We start from the raw sequence: 7,062 nt of genomic DNA, 5'->3' as shown, positions 1-7,062 counted from the left end.
GTAAAACTGTTAAAATGTTTAGGTCAATAAACTAATTCTGCTGAGCGAGGCTAAACAAACAGGAGATAAACTGCCCTCTTTCTTTTGTTTGTCCTGTTTGCAGAACTATCATCGCCTATTTGGTACCACTCGGTACATGTAGAACATACACATACATATTGAATATCTGTGTGTGCGTGATGTGGAAAAATAGATTGGCAGAGGTATTTCAGGCACATGACTGGGCTCTGTGACAGACTCACAGGGAGCAGATAAAGATAGAGAGAGGGGGAGAGAGGGAGAGGGAGGAGAGTCTTACCAGTCAGTCTGAATCTCTCTCAGCCTACACAATCTCCCAACACAACCTCAGGCTCAGTAACGTTGTAAAGGCTGCAAGTGTGAGCTCTACCTTCTTCACACGCTCTGCTATCACCTTCTCGAGGACGGACACAGCACACACCTGGTGAGTTGCTGTTACTCTTTAAATTTGCCTCAAGAAAAAAACATCTATTTGAAGCTGAAGACTTTTAATAAGGGTAGATGCTGTCAGATGGAAATTACAATTTACAGAGATTACCACTGTTGTGGTTATGCATAGGTAACTTGTTGTTACAGGAGCTAAAATGAGCGACATGGGTCTTTTGATTCAGTAATCTTTTAATTCCTTTAAGCTATTAGCTGCTTATTAGCAGCCTCCTAGCAGGGGTCTGGCTTTATCTAACAAGACTTTTACTCACACGGACAGACACACACTCAAACAGCAGCTACGGCTACAAAGTCACTACATGACATCTCGTCCTATTTTCATGCTCTCAAAAAAATCACATTTAAAACACAGAAATTAACATGTTTAAAACTGACAAGCTGCAAACTACATGTATTTGGATGTAATTAATGTATGTACACATTCATACACTCCCACTTACATGCTGATGTTCTGAGCTGCCTGCAGTAAGCCAGGCACCATGCGCCCTCTCCTTCCCACTCATTCCAGCACATGCTGAGGAGGGAGGACTCATTTTCACACCCCTGTCCAGACCTGAAAACACTCTGCTGTTACCTTCATATGGACTAAGTTTGAGTGATATTTTGTAACACAGAAAGATATTAATTTTACCTCCAGAGATTTAGTAGCATAATCCAGCATTCCCTTAGTTATTGGAATAACTAAACATTTAGCTAAATATGCTTTGTGTTACTTAGTGAGATGTTCAGATGGATATCAGCCTCATACGTGTGTGTACAGAGCTGGAGTCAAGGCATGGTTAGTCTATCTTAGCTTAGACTAGAATCACTGGGAAACACCTAGCCTGGCTCATTCACAAAACAGCCCTACCAATGGTTGTATTTGTTTAATCCGTACACAAATGTAAAGAATTTACAGAAATGTAAAAATATGGTAACACTTAATGTTACTTTTATGTTAAATTTCGCCCACAGTGGCTCGGTAGAGTAAGATATATATCCATCTGAATATATCTAAACTGAGTGTTGTGAGTATTAGTCAAACGCAAATGTCACTTTGATAAATTGTTTTTTAGCAGACCATGCTGCAGACTTGTGAAGGTTTCTGCTGTTAGTCTGTGTGCTGTTTATCCACCAGAGATCAGATTAAGGGATTAAAAGTCAGGAGGACCTTGGCTAAATGGCTAGACAGACAGGAAGATATTGGGGTCATACCATTGGGATTGGTGTCTCGCATGGATCATGGACAGAGCCCGGAGATGCATTTTACTCCACTCTATAGGCAAAAGAACTTGATACAGGAGTACTATGACTGAGGAAGCTTTTAAATGTAAAAATATGGGGTCAGATCAGTCTCAATAATTGCAAATGCACACAGAAAGACTCACAAATGCAAACAGAAAGATTCACAAATGCGCACAGAACAATTCACGAATAAATTAACAAAAAATGTAAACAAATAAAACACAATGTACAGCCGGATCGCGGAGCACACGCTCCCGGTGGAATCAAATATGTACTTTACCTATGTGTGTGTAAAGAATGCTGATATGAAATATGAAAAACAACCAGTAGTCAATGTGCAAGCTGCCAACTGAATGGTGATAAAGGTTAATATATTTGTAAATCTGACTCTGAAAGAGTCAGTGCCTCACCAGTCACGATCCTCACCGCACGTCACTGGACCTCATATTAATAGAGACCGGACCAAACTATGTGTATAAATGTGTGTGTGTAAACCGTATGGTACAAACAATGAAAAAGACCCTGCCGTATTTACGCCGAGATGACGTTATTTTGAGTGTTGATGGAGCTGCTAGAATGTTAGCGTAGCCTAGCACCGATCGATCCGAGCTCCATTGAGAAAACAAGTATTTTAAAAGTTATTTGTTTGTCGTCTTGCGGAGAGAAACAAAACATGAATTCAGACTTTTTACAAATCATTACGTAATTATTTCGGCATCCCTATTTGTCCGTTTATTGCAGTTAAATCACAGCCAAATCTGTTTGTACAACTGTAGTAAACCAGCCGACGGGTGGCTTGCTAGATACAGTGAATACAGCTCGATAAAATTCACGGCGCTCCTCCGGACTATGTGAACCCAGACATGACGGCATTCAGTTCTAGTAACAAGTACTAAGCAGAAATATAGGTTATTTTGTCCATGGTTGATGGCGGACAGTTGAATCCAACGCGTCTAGCGTGATTCATGCGAATGAACACAAATGGTCCACGGCGAGACCGGCGATTAACGTGACGCGTTTGGTCTGAACACAGCACGCTGGCAGCCACGTGGGGAAGGGAGGGGAGAGCTGTGCTCATGTGATTGGTTGAAAATGAGGCTGACATCTGATTGGCTACAGATAGGTCCATGTTGAAAAAAAATCATTTGCGAATCTTGCGACGTCAGGGGAGTCTCAAAAAACCCACACACAAATGTGGAGCGATCCACAAACAAATGCAGTGCGATCCACAAACAAATATATACAAATCCACAAAGAAATAGAAAAATCCACACACAAATACATACAAATGCAGAAATATATTTGTAACTTTTTTTTACATTTATATAAATCGTAATTTATTTATGTGTGCATTGGAATATATTTGTGAATTGTTCTGTGCGCATTTGTGAGTCTTTTTGTGTGCATTTGCAATTATTGAGACTGATCTGACCCCATATAAAAGTGCCTCGAACCCCACTGTGGAGATCTACTGCTGGTTAGAGTATTTTCACAGAAGTAAGATACTTCAGTCAGGTTCGGAGCAGTTTATTAAAACTCTTGAGTACTGCCATGCTTTTGTTTGGTTCATCGTTAGTGAGAGGCGTGGTTTGAACTTGAATGGCATCGATACAAGACGTCTAAAAAATTCAACATCTTACCTTCTCCAAACTACTCAGGGGATCATCCAAACTAACCTGGTAACCAAACACAAGCCAGATGTTGACATTTGTAGCTTCCTCTTTATGGAGTGTTATTATAGCCACTTTGTGTAGGATTAAAAGATGATGGAGTATACTAGGACTGACATCATTCAGAAGGTAGGGTACACTAATGCTATACTTCCGCTTGTTCCTTTTTGGTTTCCCAATGGCAAAGGTTGAGAATAGCTTTTTTTTGTATCACCTTAAGCTGAACCGATATTAGAATGTGGAGTCAAAACACTGCAGAGCACTGATTGGTTAGAGAGGGTTCTCACTAGAATCGTAACCTTGCATGACATGGGGAAATCCTGCACAATAATAGCCTTAGCTACAATCAATGGTGTTAATTTTAAACCAAAAACTGTAGTCAATTGATGAAGTACAGACATTCATCTGTTTGGTTGTTGATGAAAGGATCCCGAGAGAAAACCATAGACTGTATATAAGAAGTGGACGTAGTCATCGTGACGTCACCCGTTGCTTTGTGGACCTGTTTGGTTTTGAAGCCTCAAGTTCGAGGATTTAGCCGTCTCCATCATGGAATTCGGCCGTCGCCAGCTTTGCTTTTTTGCAACCGATGAACGGAAGTTACCATATTTGGAATGCAGAGGACTGGCAAAGTGACTCTGGTAGTGGCAGCGACCTGTCAATCACAGCAAGTCTGCCCTAAAGCATACTCCGCTTTATGGTCTATTTGACTCTAAATGGACCATAATTTATTAAATGAACATCATGCCGTATTGAAGACTTGAAACTAGAGAGTGAGACCATAAACTCATGTTTACATTGTATACTGAGGTAATAAATCAAGTGAGAAGTAGAGTCATTTTCTCATACAACCAGAGGAGCTGCCCCCTGATGGACATCAGAGAGAATGCAGCTTCAAGACACTTCCGCAATGGCTTCACTCGGCAGAACCGGAGGTTGCCGCCTGGGGAAAACATAGTTTGCGTTGTGTTGAAGATGATGTTTCTGCAGTATCATGTGGCGTCACTCATGACATTGGGGGGTACTATCTGCAGTGCAAAATAATATTGAGACAAGTACCTGGTACAAAAACAGAGTCAAGTCGAGCTGAGTCGTACCATGTTGTGGAAATTTGGCAAAACAGGGTCCAGATTTGTGTTACATTGTGTTATGTTACTGGGAACTAAACCCAAACCAACCAAATACAAAAATACAACAAGTCAACTCTGACCCAGAGACAGCCGTAGCTCATTCAGATGATATGACGTTCTCATGGTCCTGAGACAATCACGGTATGCAATGCATTCACTGTAACTAAACAATTCAGTCAAAACACTGACTGAAACACACATGAAAGCATAAATCTCACTGTTGTTTTGCTCACCTAGGTTTGTTTTTGAGGCAGCCACAGTGGCAGAGGGTGTTTTCTCACCACTGGCCACAGAGGGAAGTAATAAGCCCATTTAAGCTTGTTGCAGGACATAATGGCTGGGGTTAAAAATGTGGCAATTCAGAAAAAGAAAAAAACACTTTTGGTCAGACAATATGTCATACAAACTAGTTTGTTTCAATAATACTGGAACCTTCATTAACTCACTAACCCTTTTATATCTTCCAAGTGAGTCTGAGGATCAAACACAAGGCCTTTTGTCATAGTTTTGTTTTTCACCCATTCTCATTACTACATTCTACCAAACATTTCTTTTGTCATTTACACTGGTTTTAAGCCATGCCTCTAAATATACTGTATGTAACTGGCTGCTCACAGCCTGAACACTCATCACTGTGCCAAAATCATGAACTCATTCTCTCAGTACATTGTTTTGAATGTAATGAGAGGCAGCTTTTCAAGGGGATGGGTGAGAAGTGAAAGTCTACGAGCCAAGAAGCTTTGGAAACTGCCCAAACAGCATGTGCATGCCAGCGACTGTACTTTTGGCTAAATTGAGTACTGTACACCTTACCAGTGCTGTAAAGGCACCCACAGACTGGAGTTAGCTCACGTGGCTTTGTCCTCCATTAGTATGTTCCCATTGCCTTGAAATGGTAAATAGTAAATGGAATGTACTTGTTTAGCGCTTTTCTAGTCTTCCGACCACTCAAAGATATTTAACACTACATGAAGCTCTAGCGTAAGTTCAGTCAGGAAGACTATAATCTTGCATGCCTAAGCCCATAGTTTATTTCTCATACATCTGCCACTCCTCACGCATGCACACTCATAATTTACTTGCTGTCCTTGTTCGGGGCTGTTGATCATGATATCAGCTGTCCAGATCAGCTGGTCTCTTCTATCCAATAGCACAACGACACAATTACATCGTTGGCCTATCATCTTGCTGCTGACTCTCTTAAATATGATTGTCTCTCTACCTTTCATGATTTAATGATGCTGTTACGCAACCCTCCACCTCCCCATCTCCGCCCAATCTTCGCAGATTCATCATCTTCATCAACTCATCATTCTATCAGCCTCATCAGCACCACCACCATCAGTGTCTGAACTCCACGGGGGGGATTTATCTTGCTGCTGCTCAGGGCAGACGCAAATCGATTACAAATCTCTCTGTAGAGTCCAAGCGCCAAAGACTCTGAAGACTTTATCTTCACATATCATTTGTTCACAATAAACAATTATCTTTTCTTATCTGACTTGTCTCTCCTGATTGAAATGTCATTATTCACCCATTGCCAACTGCAGACTCTCTAACATTCATACTTTCATTCACACACTGTAGACACAGGAGCAATTTGGGATTAAGTGTCTTGCCCATGGACACATCTACCACTGAGCCACAGTCGTAGAGCCCCATTTATCATTGACTCTTCTCCCTGGTGTCCCTGCTCAATCCAGGCATTTCATCAGTCTAGGTGAAAATGTCAAAGTTTTTCTGGCATAAAATAAACTAAACTTTGATTGAGAACACACCTTCAAACGCATTCAGATTATGTCTGAAACCAGTTGTTGACTGCAGTTAACACTTGGGATCATAGCGTATATTCAAGGTATAGATTTCTGACCTCTCTGAGTGAGATGTTGATGATAAAAAAATGTGAGACCAACCTTTTCCTTAAAAGCACATGGAGGAATGAAGGTTTGTGGACCTCATGAGCTAGAGAATATAGCAGAGAGCTGGCCCACCAAAGTGGGACAGCTCTCTGCTATATGCTGACAACATATGCTTTGTGATGTCCAAACCCTTGAGCAAATGTTACTGTATGTTTGTTTTCTCTTTCACTGAGATCAGATGATGAATATAATTGTATTCCTTGTGTGTCCAGAGACTGAAAGATGAATCTGAAATATGTAGCTTTGGACTCATTACAGGCTCTGTGTAGATGAAGAACCTATACAAACAACAAGGACTGCTGTAGTACAAACATACATATGAGTTGGTGGGAGTTGCTCTGAATATCTAGCTGTAAGTATTATAGTACTCTAAGCTATCCAACAAACCTGTTTTATTTCCAACTTGAGCAAAATTATGAATCTCAGTTACAAGAGGCTATGGTTAAAAGAAAACAGCTATCAACATCAACGCTACACTACTTACGCCTTTGTGTCCAACCTACAAGTCTCACACAGCCACCAGAGGTTTGTGTCAGTTAACTGCAAACACATGTCCATGTTTTGTTGGCTTATTCCCAGCAGTGGAAGAAGATCCTTTACTTAAAGTTACTGTGAGGAACGTCTAACTGGTTCTGAAACAGTCTCAATTTAATT

The 7,062-nt window shown here is 40.8% G+C and overlaps 1 protein-coding gene across 4 annotated transcripts in view; it reads left to right on the top strand.

Annotated features, from left to right (window-relative positions):
• Positions 1-317: 317 nt before the first annotated feature.
• palmdb (palmdelphin b) overlaps positions 318-7,062 on the top strand; it is a 74,110-nt gene continuing 67,365 nt past the window's right edge. For all 4 annotated transcript variants that reach the window (XM_068709635.1, XM_068709634.1, XM_068709638.1 and 1 more), the window contains exon 1: positions 318-442. The gene's annotated coding sequence lies outside the window, so the exon portion shown is untranslated. The remainder of the gene's footprint in view (positions 443-7,062) is intronic.

Source organism: Cebidichthys violaceus, unplaced genomic scaffold (assembly GCF_023349555.1).
Source record: "Cebidichthys violaceus isolate CVI_PGR_0920_01 unplaced genomic scaffold, fCebVio1.0.p SCAF_15, whole genome shotgun sequence".
Classification (NCBI taxonomy): domain Eukaryota; kingdom Metazoa; phylum Chordata; class Actinopteri; order Perciformes; family Stichaeidae; genus Cebidichthys; species Cebidichthys violaceus.
This window is presented reverse-complemented; position numbering and strand designations above follow the sequence as displayed.